The following is a 22,956-nucleotide window of genomic DNA, read 5'->3' on the forward strand; positions in this document are numbered from 1 at the left end:
TTGAGTTGGACTATGAATTCAAACTTTAAAGGACAGAAAACCTTTCCAGATATTTGCACATTTCATTTTCATTTTTCTGCATAGTTCTAAATTTTGGTACACATGGTCATGTTTTGGAGAATAGCAAATTTGCCCCAGGGTTAGTCCCAAGGATGTAACAATTTCTTTACTTCTCTTAAAAACTCTGAATACATGTAATTATGGTGCCTGCACACGTGTGTGCGTGCGTTTGAAATAAAGCTCCAATGACACCATCAACGATTTGGATGAGAATGTACATGGCATAATTAGTAAGCTTGCAGATTACACTAAAATAGGTGGCATCGTAGAGAGTAAAGGGCCTGTCCCACGAGCGGCAAGCGCGACCTAACGTGATTGCTTGAACATACGGTCTCGTGGGGCCGGTCCCACTTCGATCACCGGGGCCGTATGGAGTTGTGCGGTGCTGGTCCCAACATCGCTCCGAAAAACTGACTGTCCAAAAATTCCGTGCGGCAACGAACTGCCGGCCCGCAGCCGCATTGAGGCCGTACGCATTGCCTCGACGGGCGTGCGCAGCGTCTCGACGCTGTACGCAGCGTCTTGACGGCATACGCCTAGCGGGAACTTCACGTGGACTTCGCTCGAACTTCACGTCAACTCGTACGGGATCACTCGACCTCCATGCGGCCCCCGCTTCCAGTTTGGTCGCGCTCGCCGCATGCAGTCGCATGCTCGTGGGACAGGCCCTGTACAGGGATCACTCGACCTGCGCGTGGCCCCCGCTTCTGGTTTGGTCGCGCTTGCCGCATGCAGTCGCATGCTCGTGGGACAGGCCCTGTACAGGGATCACTCGACCTGCGCGTGGCCCCCGCTTCTGGTTTGGTCGCGCTTGCCGCCTGCAGTCGCATGCTCGTGGGACAGGCCCTTAAAGATGGTTATCACGAATGACAGTGTGATCTTCATCAGCAGGGTAAGTGGCTGAAGAATCAATAATGGAGTTTCATTCAAATAAGTGTGAGGTGTTGCATTTTGGGAAGTCAAACCATGGCAAGACCTTCACAGTGAACATTGAACAGGAGAGTGTTGTCGTGCAGAGAGATTTTGGAGTACAATTCCTCCATCCCTAAAAGTTAGATAGGGTGGTTAAGATGGCTTTTTGCATGCTGGCCTTCATCAGTCAGGGTACCGAATATAGAGTTGGGATGTTATGTTACAGTTTATTTTAGTTTAGTGATACACCGTGGAAACAGGGCCTTTGGCCCACAAAGGCCACGCCAACCATTCTTCACCCATTCACACTCATTCTATGTTATCCCACTTTCTCATCTACTCCCTACACACTGGCGGCAATATACAGAGGCCAATTAATCTACAAACCTGCACATCTTGGGGATGTGGGAGGAAACGGGAGCACCCGGAGGAAACCCACGGAGTCGCGGCGAGAACGTGTAAACGCCACACAGACAGCGGCCGAGGTCAGGAGTCAGGAGTCTCTGGCGATGTGAGGCAGCAGCTCTATCTGCTGCTCCACTATGTCACGATTGTACAGGTTTGCTGAGGCCGCACTTGGAGCATTGTGTTTTAGTTACTCTACTTTAGGAAAGATGCCATGAAGTTGGAAAGAGTGCAAAGACAATTTGCGAGGATGTTGTCATGACTTCAGGGCCTAAGTTATAGTGAGAGATTGGTCAGACTTGGACTCTATTCCTTGGAGTGCAGAAAACAAGAGGCGTGATGTTATAGTAGTGTATCAAATCATGAGGGAGCTAGATTGGGTGAATGCCGAGTCTTTTTCACAGGGTAGGGGACTCGGGAACTAGAGGACATAGATTTGAGGTGAGATGTAAGAGTGATGGGCACATAGAACTAGCTACAGAGGAAGTAATTGATGTTGGTACAATAACCAACATCCAAAATGACAGTTGGATAGGAACTTTTTAGCGAGAACATAAGTTCATAAGTGATAGTAGCATTAGGCTATTTGGCCCAACAAGTCTACGCTATTCAATCGTGGCTGATCTATCTCTCACTCCTAACCCCATTCTCCTGTCTTCTCCTGATAACCCCGACAGCCGTGCTATACAAGAATCTATCTCTGCCGTAGAAATATACACTGACTTGGCATCAGAAGCATTTTCTTTTTGCATGTAAAAACCCACTTCAGAACCATGGGCGATTTTTAAATTTTACAACCAGATTTATCACTTCTGAGACTTTTTAGATACCAAAGGAATTAAGAAAAAACACAAATAATGCCTTACTGTGATGAAATGCAGTGAGCAAATGCGAAATCCCAATATTTTCTATTTCGATATCTGCACGGCCAATGTTCGCCAAGCACTTTAGCTGTTGTCCCTTCAGCTCTCGCTTCTCTTTACCTTCATTTCGCTTCACGTTTGGAATTCTAAAGTTGGGTCCATGTCTCTCACACTTACCCCAACTTCCACAATTTTTTACAGCGCACATATGCACCATTTTGGCGTTTTTTAACAGGTAGGAAAGTACGCGTTTCATGTATTAACAACATATACCGGAAGCTGCAATGTCCTCCAGATGGATTGAGCGGCTCCATGCTTCAAGCCCTATGACCCAGTGACCTTATGTGCAACCCCCTCTATACGTCTTTGACCAAACTATATTCATTGATGTATGATATTAACAAAATAATTGGAATTAATAATAATGTATTCTTCAGAATGTTGTTACTGGTGCAAAATAATTATAAATAACTTCATGTACTCACAAGCAATGAATGATTTCACTGTTGTAATATGGGGAAACACATGCTAACCGTTTTAATGCATCAGTGGATAAAGGTGTTTATTGCTTTGACTGTGGGTTTCCTGCTGGCTTGCTTGGCTACGTATTTTGACATGATCGTTGTTGGAATGTGCGTGTTTGTTTGTCCATCACACTGAGTGCAATGCAAATAATAAATCTTGTTGGACAAGAGTTTTCTAGCTGTACATGCCAGACACTCTGAATAAGCAGATGCACTGCATCATGCCAGCTTTAACTTTTAATGCCGCCCAGTAACCTCAGTTACTTAGGTGGACACGGCCTTTGATCTGATGATGCTGCCTGAATGGAATTTGAAATAATTTGTCAACTCGACTCAAAGTAAGAGCTGTTATGGTTATTGAGAAGATGCTGGATTTGATTATGGAGTACAGGCTCATTAGAGCATGAACAACACAACTATACTCAAATACTGGCCATGAATACAGCCACAATACCGCATAATTGCTAATATTCAGAGCACAAAACATGCCTATAAAGCACCTACATATCCTTTCCATCTGAGGAACAGTAGACCATTATCTACACAACAATCACAGCTCATCTTTATGTGTTCCTCTACTTCTGTTTCACATTATATCTCAAATGCTACTGCCTTATTTCTGTACAGCTACTGAAAGAAAAGTGGTTGATAATGTGTCAAAAATCTCTGTGGTATAATTATTCCCTCCCAATAAGTTCACATAAATAGACATCAGGTCATTTGTTTATTGAGCAATGTAACTGTTTATATGAAAACTAATCCATGGGTTCCATGTTCATTAAGATGATGATTTGAATAGATTTTAAATCCACATCATCTTTACTCAAAATACTTTTTGTGGTTATCATCAGCAATGCTAAAATATTTTTACTTCATCTTTTCTCACATTTAACTGTCTATTTCTTAATCCACTCAATGAATGCCTTGAGATGAGTGGCAGGTGTTATGGTGGAATAATAAAAACCTGGCTGAACTGTTGAAATCTTTGCATCAACTTTGCATTTATTTGCATTAAACACCATTAGCTATTCGTCATCCCACTTGCCCAGCTGATCAGATAATGCAGCCCTTCTTAAATAGATGCATTATCCAACCTCCAGTCATCTGACAAATCTTCATCTAATAATGATTCATATCTCAGCTAGATCTCCTGAAATTTCCTCTCCAACTTCCCATAATGTCCTTCAATACATCTGATCATAGCAGGGTGATATATCTGCCATCGTATGCCTTAAGACATCTAGCAACTCTTCAACCCTGGTACGGAGTGTCCTCAAGACATCTCCATTAAGTTTCCCAGCCTTAATGTTTTAGAAACATAGAAAATAGGTGCAGGAGGAGGCCATTCGGCCCTTCGAGCCAGCACCGCCATTCATTGTGATCATGGCTGATCGTCCCCTATCAATAACCCGTGCCTGCCTTCTCCCAATATCCTTTGACTCCACTAGCCCCTAGAGCTCTATCTAACTCTCTCTTAAATCCATCCAGCGATTTGGCCTCCACTGCCCTCTGTGGCAGGGAATTCCATAAATTCACAACTCTCTGGGAGAAAAAGCTTTTTCTCACCTCAGTCTTAAATGACCTCCCCTTTATTCTAAGACTGTGGCCCCTGGCTCTGGACTCGCCCAACATTGGGAACATATTTCCTGCATCAAGCTTGTCCAGTCCAATTATAATTTTATGTGTTTCTATAAGATCCCCCTCATCCTTCTAAACTCCAGTGAATCCAGTTTTTTTCCATAATAAAAACACTCATTGTGAATCTTGCCCATCTTCTGCAGGTCTAAACATGGTTAACTGCTTTGGTTTCCAAGGGGTCGTGTTCCAAGGGGGACTGCATATGATGAAATCATGGGTCAACTGGGCTTATATTCACTGGAATTTAGAAGGAGGGTATTTTATAGAAACATGTAACATTCGTAAAGGATTGGACAGGCTTGATGCAGGAAAAATGTTCCCGAGTTGGGGGAGTCCAGAACCAGGGTCACAGTTTAAAAATAAGGGGTCGGCTATTTAGGACTGAGATGAGGAAACATTTCTTCACCCACAGAGTTGTGAATCTGTGGAATTCTCTGCCACAGAAGGCAGTGGAGGCCACTTCACTGGATGTTTTCAAGAGAGAGCTAGATTTAGCTCATAGGGCGAAAGGAATCCAGGGATATGGGGGAAAAGCAGGAAAGGGGTACTGATTTTAGATGATCAGCCAAGATCATATTGAATGGTGGTGCTGGCTCGAATGGCTGAATGGCCTACTCCTGCACCTATTTTTCTATGTTTCCATGTTTCTATAATCATGACCTCATTCACCCACACCGTTCACCCATCTCTCCTGCTTGGGTCAGCGTTTCTCCAAAGAAAGATACTGTGAAAACATTTTTCTTAAATTAACGGCTGGTATTTTCTGCTTCAATGATAACAGGATTTGTAGTCACTCTCCTCATTGTTTTGCTTAATGCTCCAACCGATTTTCCAAGAACAGGTTATTTACTGAGTTGTGCTGGGTTCCCATTAAGTCTCCTCAATGTGGGGAAGATGTGGTTGAAGAACGGTCCTAGCTATAAATCACACAATTGTTAGAATAAAGGGGAGGTCTTAGAATAAAAGGGAGGTCATTTAAGACTGAGGTGAGAAAAAACTTTTTCACCCAGAGAGTTGTGAATTTGTGGAATTCTCTGCCACAGAGGGCAGTGGAGGCCAAGTCACTGGATGGATTTAAGACAGAGCTCTAGGGGCTAGTGGAGTCAAGGGATATGGGGAGAAGGCAGGCATGGGTTATTGATAGGGGACGATCAGCCATGATCACAATGAATGGCAGTACTGGCTCGAAGGGCCAAATGGCCTCCTCCTGCACCTATTTTCTATGTTTCTATGTAATTGCATCCATAATTTGTAATGGTTGTGTATGATTGATTCCCTAATGTAATCCTTGATGTTAAACTCACTGAACAATAGACACAAATAAGCCTTTCTGATATTCAGTGTTCCCAGAATATAGATGAAAAAATAATTGCTTCCCTGTTGCTTTGCTTTGTTTGAATGTACCCCATCCAAAGTTGGCAAATTCTATTTTGGACAAAGGTCTTGGTATCTGCTTCAGCTGTAGGTGAGGTCCTGAGGTTCCGGAGCGTAGCCAATGTTGTTTGTCTTAAATAAAGAAGGGAGGTAGGGATAATCTAGAAAATTAGTCTAGAGTGAGGGAAGTAGAGAAAGAAGGGAGGGAGTGAAGGAGAGAAAGGTGGGAGGAAAGGAGAGAAGGGAAAAGAGAGAGATGAAGTAGAGAGGGAAGGAAAGAACGGAGGGAGAGAAGAAGGGAAGGGAGGGAGGGAAGGGAAGGAGAGAAGAGGGAGAGGGCCGGCAGCGGGAGCGGATGCCGGGGTCCGGGCGGACGGGTGTGAGCTGAGGCCGAGGTTTGTAAACGTTGCTCCAACACCCGGCCCAGCCCTCCCTGTATTGTTCATCGCATCTCATCAGGGGGAGAGAAAGGGGTGGAGCCGGGGCTGTGTGCGTGAAGCACGGTGACTGGAGGGGCGGGAGCGCTGCCCCGGGACCGTGAGGGAACGACCCACCTTCCCCTTCTCCATCCTCCCCCCTCACACCCCCTCCCCATCTATCCTTTTCTTCCCCCTCCACCCCTCTACTTTCTCTCCACCCCTCTCTCGCCCCTCCACCCGGGGTAGATCTACCCAAGCCGAGAGTAAATTACTCTAGCGCGGGGCCTAGGTGGGAGAAATTGGTCCAATTGGCTTAAGGCCGGCCCTGAATGGTAGCATTCATTTCGCTAGGACTAGGATATAAAAGCAAGGATGTAATGCTGAGGCTTTATAAGGTGCTATTCACACCACATTTGGAATATTGTGAGTAGTTTTGGGGCCTCAAAATGCTATAAAGCTGCTTCATGACCTCCTGACACTTGTACTCAATGTCTCGACCAATGTAGGCAAGCATAACCTATACTGCTTTTAATACACTATTGTTGCCACATTCAGGAAGTTATAGACTTCGACCCCAACATTCCTCTGAACAGCAATGAAGTTCGGTTCTTGCCATTAAATGAATATGTTACCCTTACATTGACACCCTAAACTGCAACATCTCACATTTGCATCAGACACAACGTGAAACATTGCCTGCTCATTCCTTCCACAGATGCTGACTGGCCCACTGACCCAACTCCAGTACTTGGTGCTTAGATCAAGATCCCAGCATCTGCAGTTTCTTGTGTCTCCTTGAATGCATGCACCTGGTAATCTCCTGTGATGTAGTTTTGGGGTAGAGAGTCTGTCTTTGGAGTCTCGTGTCTTTGGATGTGTATGTAAATGAGGTGTAAAGTGGAATTAACTGAGTAAAATAGAGACTCAATGCTGGCAATCCAGAAACAGAAAATTGCTGCAAGCACTCAGCGGGTGGTATGATGAAGGGTCTGAAATGTCACAACTTTGTTCCAGAAAATTAGTCAAGCATGATTTCCCCTTGATAAATCCATGCTGACTTTGACCGATCCTGTCACTGCTTTCCAATTATACACAAACTGAAAATGAGTCGTTGAGTTACTTCAGCATTCTGTGTCTATTTTCGGTGTAAACCAACACCTGCAGTTTCTTCTGACACAAATAAGTTGATTATGTCCATTTTACGGGTGATGCTAGCACTGGATCTTTCAAAGACCCAATTGTTTTTGTGGGTGCTTGACAAATGTTAGCAATGCACGTGACGATTCTTATCTCTATTGTCCATTAACCTAAATTTCATGCGTAGTTTATGTTGCATTTTACCTGTGGTAAGAAATGCTATTTATGAAGTCAGTGACAATATTACAAAGTTATATTGGAGGTTCATCTACCAAGTATCATGCTGGTTTGGTAATGCACAAAACCCTCTCTTCAATTTGACCCAAAATGCTAATAGTACAGTGGAGCTGATCTTGCTCTCTCTTATCTTTCAACTGGGTCACGCTGCACTCTTGTCCACTGATGTTATACATGTGAACGAGTACAGTCAAATTGTTACTTGACAGCCATAGAGGGAGTACAGAGAAGGTTCACCAGACTGATTCCTGGGATGTCAGGACTTTCATATGAAGAAAGACTAGATAGATTTGGCTTGTACTCGCTAGAATTTAGAAGATTAAGGGGGGATCTTATAGAAATGTACAAAATTCTTAAGGGGTTGGATAGGCTAGATGCAGGAAGATTATTCCCGATGTTGGGGAAGTCCAGAACAAGGGGTCACAGTTTAAGGATAAGGGGGAAGTCTTTTAGGACCGAGATAAGAAAATCATTTTTTACACCGTGAATCTGTGGAATTCTCTGCCACAGAAGGTAGTTGAGGCCAGTTCATTGGCTATATTTAAGAGGGAACTGGATGTGGCCCTTGTGTCTAGAGGGATCAGGAGGTATGGAGAGAAGGCAGGTACAAGATACTGAGTTGGATGATCAGCCATGATCATATTGAATGGCGGTGCAGGCTCGAAGGGCCGAATGTCCTACTCCTGCACCTATTTTCTATGTTTCTAGGTTACCTCAACATTGCCAGCCAAAAAACCCACCAAAACCATGAAGTTACAAAGCTCCTGATCCAAGCCTGATCTGTCAGGTATTACTCGCGTTATCTGCTCTTTGTTCAGATTTCCAGCAGGACCCACACATTCTCTTTTGCATTTTGCAGAGCCTGCATTGATTGTAGTTCAAGTATCAAATGTTGAGGACAGAGATCACTGAAGCCTGTGAGACCATGCGCGTTGTGTCAGACCTGAGATCTTGACCTTCCATAACTGACTAAAAGGCAATGGTATATTTATGAAGGCAGTGATGAACTTCATCTTCATCACTGTCTGCTGATGTAAATGTAGTTTCCAAGATACGAGTTGTATCCCTTGTTTTCCAGGAGCTTGCTGTGATTCTTTTTACTAATGGTTAGTGGGGCCAGGTTGGTACATTAGTTGCATTGTTATTATTGTGTGGAAAGCTGCCACGCATCTTCCTCTACAAACATAGCTCATTCATGAATTATCTATTGACAGGTCCAGGAAAATCTCAACAGGAGATCAGGCCCAGTCAGAGTCATACAGCATGGAAACAGGCCCTTTGGCCCAAATTACCCACACCACCAACATGTCCCATCTGCACTAGGCCCACCTGCCTGCGTTTGACCCATATCCCTCTAAACCTGTCCTATCGATGTACCTGTCTAAATATTTCTTAAATGTTGTGATAGTACCTGCCTCAACTACCTCCTCCAGCAGCTCATTCCATACCCCCAACACCCTTTGTGCAAAAAAGTTACCCCTCAGGTTCTTCACCCCCTCTCCTTAAACCTATAATTTCTTGTTCTGGATTCCCCTACACTGGGCAAGAGACTTTGTGTGTCTACCTGATCTATTCCTCTTATGATTTTATTTTATACCCCCTCATCCTCCTGCACTCTAAGGAATAGAATTGTAGCCTGTTTAACCTCTCCTTATAGCTCAGGCCCTCAAGTCCTGGCAACACCCTCGTAAATCTTCTCCGCACCCTTTCCATCTTGACCACATCTATTTTTAGTGAGACCAGCCATGTCGAGCAAAATGTTCTTTATTAACGAAATAACACTTGAACTACTCGCGTCCTTAGTCGGCAATAAACGATGTAAGCTCCTGTTGTCGTGAGGAGCAGTAACTACTAAACACACAACGTAGCCCGCAAACAAACCCCTAGGTCACCTGACAGTCCCGACCAATGACGAGGTTTCTGAATACCCATCTTTAACACTAGGTGCTGCTACATATTTATATTTGTGAGTTTAGTTTCACATCTCTATTTATATTTATGATGGCAGTCGAGAACTTTGATCAAGCTATTGAAATCTGGTTGAATTGGAATTAACAGCAGGTGAGATTATTTCACGGTTCTGTGGTGCACCAAGTAATATGTACAATGCCCAACAGTATAATCCATCCTATATCATGTGGTTCAAATAATATACAGTATCATTCTTTGGATTGAAAAGTGTGGCCAATTTAAAATGTCGAATAAGAAGAGAAATAGAATTATTCAGAGAGTCCGACAATCTTGGTGCAGAGGAATTGATAGGTCTGATTTTGCTGCTCGTGAGAAAGGTGCTAGCCTCAAAAGCTGCCTACAGAGTGATGAGAGCTTTCCTTTTACTGTAGCTAGTTGCTGTCAGGCATCATTGTGGCACAGCGGTAGATTTGCTGCCTTACAGCGCTTGCAGCGTCAGAGAACCAGGTTCGATCCTGCCTATGGGTGCTGTCTGTACGGAGTTTGTACGTTCTCCCCGTGACCGCATGGGTTTTCTCTGAGATCTTTGGTTCCCTCCCACATTCCAAAGAAGTACAGGTTTGTAGGTTAATTGGATTGGGTTTGTGTACTTGGTATAAGTGTAAATTGTCCCGTGTGTGTGTGTGCAGGCTCGTGTTAATGTGCTGGTCGGGGCGGACTTGGTGGGCCAAAGGGCCTGTTTCCGTGTTGTATCTCTAAACTAAACATAACTAAACAGGGCCTAAGGCTTCCATCAACCATGAAATCATCGCAGTAGATGAGTGGCAATCACCTTAAAAAATTCCCACAAATAACAGCTGGAAGGAAACAACCCCAATAGTGTTTGATTGATGGTCAGAGTTCAGGATTCATGAAATAGGATCCCAACCTGAAACATCACCTATCCCTGTTCTCCAGGGATGCTGCCAGACGCGCTGTGTTACTCCAATATTTTGCGTCTTTTCTTGGTGAACCAGCATCTGTAATTCTTTGTTTCTCCACCAGGATTCATCTGTACACTTGATTGCTGCACTTGGGACAATTGTGTTCTGGCTTTGCAATCTGTATTTAATCCAGTGGAGCAATGCAAACATCCACAGATTTCCCAGCACCTATGCTTGGAATTCTGCCCACCTATACAGGAAGAAATAGTCTGAGACCATATAGCCTGAGACTATATTGAAAGATATAGTGTGGAAACAGGCCCATCAGTACACCGAGCACACGCCTACCATGCATCACCTGATCATAGTTATTCTACTTTCTCATCCACTCTCTACACACTTGGGAAATTTACAGGCTAATTAACCTATAAAGCCATATGTCTCTGAGTTGTGAGAGGATACCCACGCAGTCACAGAGAGAGCATGCAAACTCCACACAGACAGCACCACATGTCAGGATCAATCCAGGGTCACTGCTCTGTGAGGCAGCAGCTCTAGCAGAACATTCCTTTGGCCAGTTCGTTGGGCTGGGTTTGGTACATGGACCTTTATCATAATATATTGGCCCTGAACGTGGTCCTTAACTCCAAGAAGACCAAGGAGCTCATTGTAGACTTCAGGAAGTCTAGGCGCGGCACGCACACCCCCATCCACATCAACGGGACGGAGGTGGAACCTGTTTCCAGCTTCAGGTTCCTGGGGGTCAACATCTCCGATGACCTCTCTTGGACCCACAATACCTCAACTCTGGTCAAGAAGGCTCATCAGCGTCTCTTCTTCCTGAGGAGACTGAAGAAGGTCCATCTGTCTCCTCAGATTCTGGTGAACTTCTACCGCTGCACCATCGAGAACATCCTTACCAACTGCATCACAGTATGGTATGGCAACTGCTCTGTCTCCGACCGGAAAGCACTGCAGAGGGTGGTGAAAATTGCCCAACGCATCACCGGTTCCTCTCTCCCCTCCATTGAGTCTGTCCAAAGCAAGCGTTATCTGCGAAGGGTGCTCAGCATCGCCAAGGACTGCTCTCACCCCAACCATGGACTGTTTACCCTCCTACCATCCGGGAGGCGCTACAGGTCTCTCCGTTTGGACCCAGGTCCAGGACCAGCTTCTTCCCTGCGGCTGTCACACTACTCAACAACGTACCTCGGTGACTGCCAATCACCACCCCCGGACACTCCTCCCACAGGAAAAACACTATGACTGTATGCATGTAAATAGATTTATTTATTGAAATCATATTCTATGTCGCTCTCCAGGGAGATGCTAACTGCATTTCGTTGTCTCTGTACTGTACACTGACAATGACAATTAAAGTTGAATCTGAATCTGAATTCTTATTATTTCTTGTGTCTGATGAATAGTCATAGAGCACAAAAACAGGACCTTCGGCCAAACTCATCCTTGTTGACCAAGGTAGCACATCTATGCTAGTCCCAGTTTGTTGCATTTGGGCTCATATCCCTCTAACCTTTCCTGTCCCAAGTGTCTTTAAAATGGTGTTATTGTACCTGCTCCAACTGGCTCCTCTGGCAGCTCATTCCATACACCCACCACCATAGGTTTCCCACTGAATAAGGATCATGATAAATCTTTTCCCTCTCACATTGACCCTATGTCCTCTGGATCTTGATTCCCCTATCCTGGGTAAAAGACTGTGTGCATTCACCCTTTCAATTCCCCTCCTGGATTTATACATCTCTATAAGATTATCCCTTAGCCTTGTGTGCTCCAAGGGATAAAGTCCTTGCTTGCGTAATATCTCCCTATAGTGCAGACCCTCAAGTCCTGGCAACATTTCGTAAATCTTTTCTGCACTCTTCCCAGTTTAACAACATCCTTCCTGTAGCAGGGTGACCAAAACTGAACACAGTGGCACAGCGGTAGAGTTGCTGCCTTACAGCACCAGAGCCCTGGGTCTTGGGTTTTCACAACTATCTTCACTATCTGTAAAATCACCCACTTTTGTATCATCAGCAAACTTGTTAATCTTGCCTTGTATCCAAATCATTGATGTAGATGACAAATAATAACGGGCGCAGCACCGAACCCTGAGGCACACCACTAGTCACAGGCCTCCAGTCCAAGAAGCAAACTTCCACCATCACCCTCTGCTTCCTTCCATGCAGCCAATTTGCTATCCATTCAGCCATCTCTCCTTGGATCCCATGTGATCTAACCTTCCAGAGCAGCCTACCATGCAGAACCTTGTCGAATGCCTTACTGAAATACATATACACAACATCTACAGCTCTGCTCTCATCCACCTTTTTGGTCACGTCTTCAAAAAACTCAATCAGATTGTGAGACACGACCTCCCACGTACAAAACCATGCTGACTATCCCTAATTGGCCCCTGCCCATCCAAATGCCTGTATAACCTATCCCTCATAATACTCTCCAGTAACTTTCCAACTGCAGATGTTAAGCTCACTGGCCTATAGTTCCCAGCATTTTTTCTGCAGCCCTTCTTGAACAGAGGCACAATATTTGCCACCCTCTTCTGGCATTTCACCCAAATTTAAGGACTACTAGTAAATTTCAACCTGGGCTCCCACAATTTCCTCTCTAGTTTCCCGCAATGTCCTTGGATGTATCTGATCAGGCCCTGTAGATTTGTCTACCTTCATACATATTAATGCGTGGGATCGCTGGTCGGTGCAGACTTGGTGGGCCGAAGGGCCTGTTTCCGCGCTGTATCTCTAAACTAAACTTAACTAAATGTGAGCTCACCCACATCTTGTACAACTTTAACATAATGTACCAAAGTACCAAATGCCCCCTTCACCACCCTAATTACATGTAATGACACTTTCAGGGAACTGTGCACCTGTACCTCTAGATCCCTCTGCTCCACAATTCTGCAAGGCTCTGCCAGTCATTGTGAAGGTCCTTCTCTTGTTTGACTTCCCAAAAAGCAACACCTGACATCTATCTACATTGAATTCCATGACCATTCTGCAGTCCACTTGCCCAGCTGATCCTGGTCTGGAACACAGAACAAAGAATTGTCTCCTCAGATCCTGGTGAACTTCTACCGCTGCACCATCGAGAGCATCCTTACCAACTGCATCACAGTATGGTATGGCAACTGCTCTGTTTCCGACCGGAAGGCACTGCAGAGGGTGGTGAAAATTGCCCAACGCATCACGCTCCTCTCCATTGAGTCTGTCCAAAGCAAGCGCTGTCTGCAGAGGGCGCTCAGCATCGCCAAGGACTGCTCTCACCCCAACCATGGACTGTTTACCCTCCTACCATCCGGGAGGCACTACAGGTCTCTCCGTTGCCGAACCAGCAGGTCGAGGAACAGCTTCTTTCCGGCGGCTGTCACTCTACTAAACAACGTACCTCGGTGACTGCCAATCACCCCCCCCGGACACTTATTATTTTTTTTTAATTCAAATCGTTTGCTATGTCGCTCTTCAAGGGAGATGCTAAATGCATTTCGTTGTCTCTGTACTGTACACTGACAATGACAATTAAAATTGAATCTGAATCTGAATAGTGCAGCACAAACACAGGTCTTCGCCCCACAATGTCAGATAAGTGATGCCAGGACCACCACTTATCTGCCTGCAGATAACCCTCTTTCCCTCAATTCCTATTAAATTCTCTTAAACGCCACTCTCATATCTGCTTCAACCTCCGTGCCCCAACAGCACTCACCACCCACTTTTTCAACAAAACTTGCAGATCTCTTAAACTTTGCCCCTCTCGCCTTAAACCTAGCATCTGATTTTTGCATACCGGGAAAAGTTCTGACTGTCTACTCCTATTCCAGGTATCAATCTGGTAATCCTCCTCTGCACCCTTTACAAAGCCTCCACGTCCTTCCTTTAATGGGGTGATTTGTCAAAGTAGTGTTGGAGAATTGCGGCAAGAACAAGATAAAGCCATTGTAAGCTGATGACCAGGAAATACTTCAACTCATGGATTGAGTTCGTATCTGATAAGCTGCTTATACCTGCACAATATTGAGTGATGTTGAATCTGCTGGATACAGTAAACAGTGTGCATTATTTCTACAAAAATGCCCAAAACCTGACCCAAAATGACCTGCCAAGAAAACACAGAAATATAGGTAAAAAAGTAGCTCACATAGCCCTGTGAGCCTGTTTTTCCTCACTCAATACCTTGATGGTAGATCTGCCTCCCATCCTAGATAGACTCAAAATGCTGGAGTAACTCAGCAGGACAGGCAGAATCTCTGGAGAGAAGGCATGGGTGACGTTTTGGGTGGTGACCCTTCATTCCTTCCATCCTTAATATGTTTGATAATTCAAGAAAATGGTCGCAGATTTAACAGTTATAAGTAGCCCAGCATTTATTGCCATATGGTACACAAAAATGCTGGAGACACTCAGCGGATGCAGCAACATCTATGGAGCGAAGGAAATAAGCAATGTTTCGGGCCGAAACCCTTATTCAGACTCCACAAAAATGCTGGAGAAACTCAGCGGATGCAGCAGCATCTATGGAGCGAAAGAAAAAGGCAACGTTTCGGGCATGTTGGGCAGTACAGTAGCGCAGCTGGTAGAGCTGCTGCCTGAGCGCCAGAGACCCAGGTTTGATCCTGATGCCATGTGCTGTTTGTGTGGAGTTTACATGTTCTCCCTGTGACTGCATGGATTTCCTCCCTTCCTCACTCTTTCAAAGACGATAGAGTTTGTAGGTTAATTGGCCTCTGTAAACGTGCCCCTAGTGTGTATGGAGTGTAAGAGAAAGAGGGATAACATAGACCTCATGTGAATGGGTGATCAGTGATCATCATGGACTCAGAGAGCTGAGGTTTAGAGATCATCATGTTTCCATAATGTATCTCTCAACTAAACTAAACTCAGGGGTTTGCAGACAGTGGGTAGGCTCAGAAGACACAGGAATATATAGTAGATCATTTGCAGAAATGGCAGATGGAGTTGACGTTAGTTGATGGTCACGTGTACTGAGGTACAGTGAAGATCTGTTGTTGCATGCTAACCAGTCAGCAGAAAGACAACACATGATTACATTCAAGCCCTCCACAGATATATGATAAAGGGAATAATGTGAATAACATTTAGAGCATGATTAAGCTGGTAAAGTCTGGTCAAAGTTAGTCCGAGTGTCTGCAGCGAAGTAGAGAGTAGTTCAGGACTGTTGTTGGTAGGATGGTTCAGTTGCCTGATAACAGCTGGGAAGAAATTATCCCTGAATCTGCAGGTGTGCATTTTCACACTTCTATACCTTTTGATTGATTGGAGAGGGGAGAAGTGGGAGTGGCCAGGGTGTAACTTATCCTTGATTATGCTGCTGGCCTTGCCGCGGCAGCGTGAGGTATAAATGTGGTCAATGGAAGCGAGGTTGGTTAGTGTGATGGGCTGGGCTGCGTCCACAACTCTCTGCAGTTTCATATGGTCTTGGATGGAACTGTATATATATTAATGATCTGGATGAGGGAATTGTAGGCAATATCTCCAAGTTTGCGGATGACACTAAGCTGGGGGGTAGTGTTAGCTGTGAGGAGGATGCTAGGAGACTGCAAGGTGACTTGGATAGGCTGGGTGAGTGAGCAAATGTTTGGCAGATGCAGTATAATGTGGATAAATGTGAGGTTATCCATTTTGGTGGCAAAAACGATGGAAAAAAATATGGAAAGCAGACTATTATCTGAATGGTGGCCGATTAGGAAAAGGGGAGATGCAGCGAGACCTGGGTGTCATGGTACACCAGCCATTGAAAGTAGGCATGCAGGTGCAGCAGGCAGTGAAGAAAGCAAATGGTATGTTAGCTTTCATAGCAAAAGGATTTGAGTATAGGAGCAGGGAGGTTCTACTGCAGTTGTACAGGGTCTTGGTGAGACCACACCTGGAGTATTGCGTACAGGTTTGGTCTCCAAATCTGAGGAAGGACATTATTGCCATAGAGGGGGTGCAGAGAAGGTTCACCAGACTGATTCCTAGGCTGTCAGGACTGTCTTATGAAGAAAGACTGGATAGACTTGGTTTATACTCTCTAGAATTTAGGAGATTGAGAGGGGATCTTATAGAAACTTAAAACATTCTTAAGGGGTTGGACAGGCTAGATGCAGGAAGATTGTTCCCGACGTTGGGGAAGTCCAGGACAAGGGGGTCACAGCTTAAGGATAAGGGGGAAATCCTTTAAAACCGAGATGAGAAAAACTTTTTTCACACAGAGAGTGGTGAATCTCTGGAACTCTCTGCCACAGAGGGTAGTTGAGGCCAGTTCATTGGCTATATTTAAGAGGGAGTTGGATGTGGCCCTTGTGGCTAAGGGGATCAGAGGGTATGGAGAGAAGGCAGGTATGGGATACTGAGTTGGATGATCAGCCATGATCATATTGAATGGCGGTGCAGGCTCGAAGGGCCGAATGGCCTACTCCTGCACCTAATTTCTATGTCTATGTTACTATGTTCCCAAACCGTGCTGTGATGCATCCCGATAAAATGTGTTCTATGTGCACCTGTAGAAGTTGGTGAGGGTTGTTCAGGGACATGCTAAACTTCTAAGGAAGTAGAGGCATTGGCGTGCTTTCTTGACCATTGCTTTGATATGTGTGGTCCAGGATACGTTGCTGGTGATATTTACTACCATGAAATCGATGTTATTTCTACTTCAGCACCGCAATGCAAACAGTGGTATGTGTGCCCCTTCGCTTCCTGAAGTCGATCACTATCTCCTTTGTCTTGCTGACATTGAGAGATACCAGGTCATGAGGTTCTCGATCACCTTCCTGTACTCCTATAATTATTAGACATAAATATTTGACACCATCATTATTTGAGGACATTTAGCCTGAGCAAGTGTGAGGTGTTGTACTTTGAGAGGTTGAATGTAAGGAGCGAGTGTACAAAGTGGAAACACAAGCAGATAGTGAGGTAAAGCAGGCACATGGGATGCTTGGCCTTATTGTTAGGAGCATTGAGTACAAGAGTCAGGAAGTCTATAGGACTATGGTTAGGCCATATTTGGAATATATCATGCAATTCTCATCACCCCAATACAAGAAAGATGTGGACGCAATGGAGAGCGTGCAGAGGACGTTTACCAGAAAGCTTTCTGTATTAGACTGTTTTAACTACAGGGAGAGGTTTAAATAACCATATAACAATTACAGCACGGAAACTGGCCATCTCGGCCCTTCTAGTCCGTGCCGAACAATTATTTTCCCCTAGTCCCATCTGCCTGCACTCAGACCATAACCCTCCATTCCTTTCTCATCCATATACCTATCCAATTTATTTTTAAATGATAAAATCGAACCTGCCTCCACCACTTCCACTGGAAGCTCATTCCACACAGCTACCACTCTCTGAGTAAAGAAGTTCCCGCCTCATGTTACCCATAAACTTCTGTCCCTTAATTCTGAAGTCATGCCCTCTTGTTTGAATCTTCCCTACTCTCAATGGGAAAAGCTTGTCCACGTCAACTCTGTCTATCCCTCTCATCATTTTAAAGACCTCTATCAAGTCCCCCCCTTAACCTTCTGCGCTCCAGAGAATAAAGACCTAACTTGTTCAACCTTTCTCTGTAACTTAGTTGCTGAAACCCAGGCAACATTCTAGTAAATCTCCTCTGTACTCTCTCTATTTTGTTGACATCCTTCCTATAATCGGGCGACCAAAATTGTACACCATACTCCAGAATTGGTCTCACCAATACCTTGTACAATTTTAACATTACATCCCAGCTTCTATACGCAAATAAACATGGATTTTCTCTGGAACATCAGAGGTTGAGGGAAGACTTGATAGAAACCTAGAAACATAGAAAATAGGTCAGGTAGAGGCCATTCGGCCTTTCGAGCCAGCTCCATCATTCATTGTGATCATGGCTGATCGTCCCCAATCAATAACCCGTGCCTGCCTTCTCCCCATACCCCATGATTCCACTCGCCCCTAGATCTCTATCGAACTCTCTCTTAAATCCATCCAGTAATTTGGCCTCCACTGCCCTCTGTAGCAGGGAATTCCACAAATTCACAACTCTTCAAGAACGGTTAAACAATACAATAAGCCCTGGTTCACAAAATAAATTCAACAAATAAGAACTGAGAAAAATGCTGCATATAAATCTGGAAATAAGCAGGACTACATGGCTGCAAAATATAAATTAATGTCTACAATAAGGAAAGCCAAATACAATTATGCCACCAAAATAGAACAAGAAATCTCAACCAATAACACTAGAACTGTCTGGAAAAAACTTCAGGAAATCACCAGCTACAAAATGAAATCCACCCCCATCCCTGATAATGTTCACCAACTCCCAGATAAACTGAACACTTTCTATGGCAGGTTTGAACAGTCTCCAGTCCCTCCACCATCGTCCCCCTCTCCTCTTCCTCCCCCTCCATTCCACATCCAGGAGGCCGAGGTGAGGACTACCTTCAGGAGACAGAAGAAAAACAAATCAGCAGGCCCAGACAACATCAGCCCAGCAGTGCTCCATCATTGTGCAGCAGAACCGGCCCCTGTGTTCACCAACATCTTCAATTCCTCCCTCTGCCAATGTACAGTGCCCCAGTGCTTCAAACAATCCACCATCATTCCTGTGCCCAAGTCTAACACATCATCCTGCCTCAATGACTACAGACCGATTGCCCTTACATCTGTGGCCATGAAGTCATTTGAGCGCATTATTCTCGCTCACCTCAAAACCAGCACTTCCTCCAACATGGACCCATATCAATTCGCATATAGAGCCAACAGGTCAGTAGAAGACACAGTCAACCTGGCCATCCATCACACTCTGCAACACCTGGAAACCGCCAACACGTACTCCCGCATCCTGTTCATGGACTTCAGTTCGGCATTCAACTCCATCAATCCAGTTAAACTCTTCCATAAATTAACGGACATGAACATTGAGCCCTGCATCTGTCACTGGATCTATAGCTTCCTTTGGAACAGATAACAGAGGGTGAAGATACATAACACCATATCTCACCCTCTGCATCTCAGTACAGGAGCCCCTCAGGGCTGCGTCTTGTCACCCTGGTTATTCTCACTCTACACAAATCAACTCACATCCCAGTATAGTTCAGTCAAAATATATAAATACGCAGATGACACAACCATCATAGGTCTCATCTCTAACAACAACGAAACAGAATACCGCACTCAAACACACAAAGCAGTCACTTGGTGCACAGACAATAACCTCCTACTCAACACATCAAAAACACACAAACTTATCATTGATCTCAGACGTAAGGCACGACCCAAGACCCCCCTACTCATCTCAGGCGAACCCATATCCACCACTGACTCATTCAAATTTCTTGGCACTCATATAAGCAATAACCTCAAATGGAAAATCAATTCAGATCACATTTATAAAAAAGCCAACCAAAGACTTTTCTTTCTCCGCCAGCTCAAGAAGTTCAGAGTGAGGAAACATCTCCTAATCCGTTTTTACACAGCCATCATCCAAAGCATGCTCACTTCATCAATAACAGCCTGGTACAGCAGTTTAGACACTCACTCCCGTAATAAACTACAGCGCATTGTCAACAAAGCATCCAAAATCATCAGCACTCCCCTCCCATCAATAGAATCACTCAATCTCAAACGGTCCGTGTCAAGGGTGAAGAAAATCATTTCTGATCCCTCCCACCCAGCTCACCACATCTTCCACCTGCTGCCGTCAGGAAGGCGCTACAGCTCACTGCCTGCCAAAACATCACGATTTAAAAACAGTTTCTATCCACATGCAATTCGAATTCTGAACACCCTATGACAACATCACATAGCCACCTCGTGCATGTACTGTATACTGTTTGTTGTTGTGTTTTTATGTTTTTATGTTATGTTTGACGGGAATCAGCCTACTGTATAACACCCTGTACTGAACCTGAATTCCACCAGTTTGACTGTGTGGTCATTAAATAATCTAATCTAATCTAATCTCTGGGTGAAAAAGATTTTTCTCATCACAGTCTTAAATGGCCTCCCCTTTATTCTCAGACTGTGGCCCATAGTTCTGGACTCGCCCAACATTGGGAACATTTTTCCTGCATCTAGCTTGTCCAGTCCTTTTATAATTTTATATGTTTTTATAAGATCCCCCTCATCCTTCTAAATTCCAGTGAATACAAGCCTGGTTATTTCAATCTTTCCTCATATGACCGTCCCACCATCCCAGGGATCAATCTCGTGAACCTACGCTGCACTGCCTCAATCATAAGGATGTCCTTTCTCAAATTAGGAGACCAAAACTGTACACAATACTCCAGATGTGGTCTCACCAGAGCCCTATACAACTGCAGAAGAACCTCTTTACTCCTATACTGAAATCCTTTTGTTATGACCATTAGCTTTCTTCACCGCCTGCTGTACCTGCACGCCAACTTTTAGTGACCGGTGTACAAGGACGCCCAGGTCTCGCTGCACCTCCCCCTTACCTAACCTAACCCCATTGAGATAATAATCTGCCCTTGTTTTTGCCGCCAAAGTGGATAACCTCACATTTATCTATATTATACTGCATCTGCCACGCATCTGCCCACTCACTCAACCTGTCCAGGTCACCCTGCAACCTCCTAACATCCTCTTCACAGTTCACACTGCCACCCAGCTTCTGGAAGTATATAAAATCACGAGGGGCATAATTTATGATGTATACAAGTATATGAAGTATAAGTTTCTACTTATGAAGTATAAGTATATAAGTATATACATAAGTGTGGATGGGTAGAATTTAGAGATGCAGCATGGAAACGGGCCTATCAGCCCACCAAGTCTATGCTAACCAGCAATCACCCCATTCACAAGCACTATTCTACACACTAGGGACAATTTACATAAGCCTGTACTTGTTTGGAGTGCGGAAAGAAACCAAAGCACCCAGAGAAAATCTATGCAGTCAGAAGTATAAACGTACAAACCCCGTACAAACAGCACCTGTAGTAAGGATTGAAACTGGGTCTCTGATGCTGTAAGGCAGGAACTCTACCACTACGCTACTGTGCTGCACATTCAGAACCTTTCTAGACAGTCAGAACCTTTTTCCCCAGGGTAGAAATGTCTAGCAAGAGAGGGCATTGATATAAGGTGAGAGGGGGAAAGGTGAATGGAGATGTGTGGTGAAAGTTTTTTATACAGAGTGGTGTGAGCTTGGAACGTATTGTCAGGGGTGATGCTGGAGGTTTTTGGAAAGGCACATGTAATGCAGGGAATAGAGGGACATGGATCATGTACAGGCAGATGAAATCAGTTCAGCTAGACAGCATGTTCGGCACAAACAAACGCCTGTCCCTGTGCTGTACTATTCTATGTTCTATGTTAACTATAATGTTCCAGGTTCCTTATTTCCCACCTGGAAGGACTAGCTCTTTTATTTTGTCTTTTGACCTACTCTCCTCAATCAGCAGTTTTTTCTATATAAAACATTTCAAAACCCAAGGAAATCAACACCTAGCCAGCAGATTTCAACAGGATGCAGCCCTTCATTTCAGCCACAGCTACTCAGAATGTAAATGTGATTCAACTTATATATCCACTACCGCAAAGGCTAGGAGCTGTGATCGGTTCCCATAGCTACTTACAATACTCTAGGCTAGTTTGGAATGCTTCAAGGGGCGGCACGGTGGCGCAGCGATAGAACTGCTGCCTTACAACGCCAAAGACCTGGGTTCGATCCAGACTACGGGTGCTGTCTATATGGAGTTTGTACGTTCTCCCCGTGACCTGCGTGGCTTTTCTCTGAGATCTTCAGTTTCATCCCCACTCCAAAGATACTCTAAAGGTTTGTAAGTTAATTGGCTTGGTAGAAATGTAAAATTGTCCCTAGTGTGTGTAGGTTAATGCGAGGGGATTGTGAGTTGGTGCGGACTTGGTGGGTCGAAGGGCCTGTTTCCGTGCTGTATCTTTAAACTAAACTAAACCTAACTTCTACTCTCTTGCATTGTATTACCCCAGAAGCAATTAATCTTTTTCCATGCCTGTTGGCAGCATTTTAACCGTCTATGGTTATGGAAGACTAGTCACATGAGCCTCTGATTCTTCCATCACCATGACTCTTCTGCGGAATATCTGCCCCAAACCATTTTCCATTCATGCACAAATTGCATTAACAACAAAACATTTGAAAGTAATCACAGCTGTTTCTCCAGCTACACAGTTCTGAATTGCTATTGGTTTATTTTGCTATTTTAATCTATAATCGTGGAACATGTTACAGCAACTTTAAGTTTAAATGGGGATAAATCTATTTATCAATTTTTAAAATAATATTTACGGTCTCTTGGAGGCAGTGAACAATATCTATCATTAATACACCTGTCTTAAGTTAATGCATCTGTTACAAACTGTATTCCAAAGCTAATTAATTAAAAACAGAATGACATCTGACATTTGCTACGTGGCACCTGTCTCTTGACTCTTGATTCAATTGATATCTCTCTCTTGCATCTGAGTCAGTGGTTTGTTGTTTGAAATCCCACTCCAGTGACTTGAGCACAAAAACTTCCGGTGACACTCTACTGCACTGC

At 44.4% G+C, this 22,956-nt stretch overlaps 1 protein-coding gene across 4 annotated transcripts in view; it reads left to right on the forward strand.

The window, feature by feature from the left end:
- LOC129705968 (tripartite motif-containing protein 66-like) overlaps nucleotides 1-22,956 on the forward strand; it is a 249,841-nt gene that overhangs the window by 92,816 nt on the left and 134,069 nt on the right. The gene's annotated exons all lie outside the window — the stretch shown is intronic.

Source organism: Leucoraja erinacea, chromosome 18 (assembly GCF_028641065.1).
Source record: "Leucoraja erinacea ecotype New England chromosome 18, Leri_hhj_1, whole genome shotgun sequence".
NCBI lineage: Eukaryota > Metazoa > Chordata > Chondrichthyes > Rajiformes > Rajidae > Leucoraja > Leucoraja erinaceus.